Source organism: Austrofundulus limnaeus, unplaced genomic scaffold (genome assembly GCF_001266775.1).
Source record: "Austrofundulus limnaeus strain Quisiro unplaced genomic scaffold, Austrofundulus_limnaeus-1.0 Scaffold635, whole genome shotgun sequence".
NCBI lineage: Eukaryota > Metazoa > Chordata > Actinopteri > Cyprinodontiformes > Rivulidae > Austrofundulus > Austrofundulus limnaeus.
This window is the reverse complement of record NW_013953037.1, coordinates 11,467-12,186: the sequence shown is the minus strand read 5'-3', so window position 1 is coordinate 12,186 and position 720 is coordinate 11,467. Positions and strand designations below refer to the sequence as shown.

General features: G+C 31.2%; 1 protein-coding gene across 1 annotated transcript in view; it reads right to left on the bottom strand.

Annotated features, from left to right (window-relative positions):
• The window catches only part of arl9 (ADP-ribosylation factor-like 9), a gene marked incomplete at its 5' end in the record, with an annotated part of 5,526 nt that overhangs the window by 3,351 nt on the left and 1,455 nt on the right, over positions 1 to 720 (bottom strand).

Sequence of the window (720 nt, the reverse complement as noted above, 5' to 3'; positions counted from 1 at the left end):
TTTAGTTGGCTCCAGCAGACACCTTCTGTTTAGCTTTTAGCTAACCTTTAGCCACTTTCACCTGTTAACTAGCATTATGATTCTTTTAGCTAACCTTAACTACGCTTAGCTTCTAGCTGTCCTGTTGCTACTTTAACATTTAGCTCCTTTTAGCTTTTATTTTGACTTTCAGTATTTGACTGCAAGCTAGCCTTTAGCTACTTGTAGAAAGCATTTTTCTTATTCAGCTTTATGTTTGCTAGTTTTTAATATTAACTAAACTTTTGGTACTTTTATTTACTCACAASCGTTTTGATACTTTTAGCATCTGGCTGTCCTGCTGCTACTTTTAATTACAATTAAGCTTCTTTTATTTTTACTTTTAGTTAGGTGTTCTTTAATTTAGCTACTTTGTGAGTTTATTTTATTTAGCTAGTTTTAGTATGCTTTGCTTTTAGCTAGCCTTTTGTTATTTCGAGGTTTGGCTAGCATTTCTCTTTTAGCTTCCAGCAAAGCTGTTGCTAATTTGATTTAGCTTTTAGCTTTAAGTTAGTCTTTCAATAYATGTCTTAAGCTATGTTTTAGTTATTTATAGACAGATTTTTGCTGCTTTAGCTTTAGGTTTGTGAAGTACTTTTTATAAGTTTTTTTAACTTCTAAACTTTTACTACTTTTAGCTACTAACAAGCATTTTAATATTTTTGGCCAACATTCAGCTACTTTAAGCTTCTAGCTGTTCTA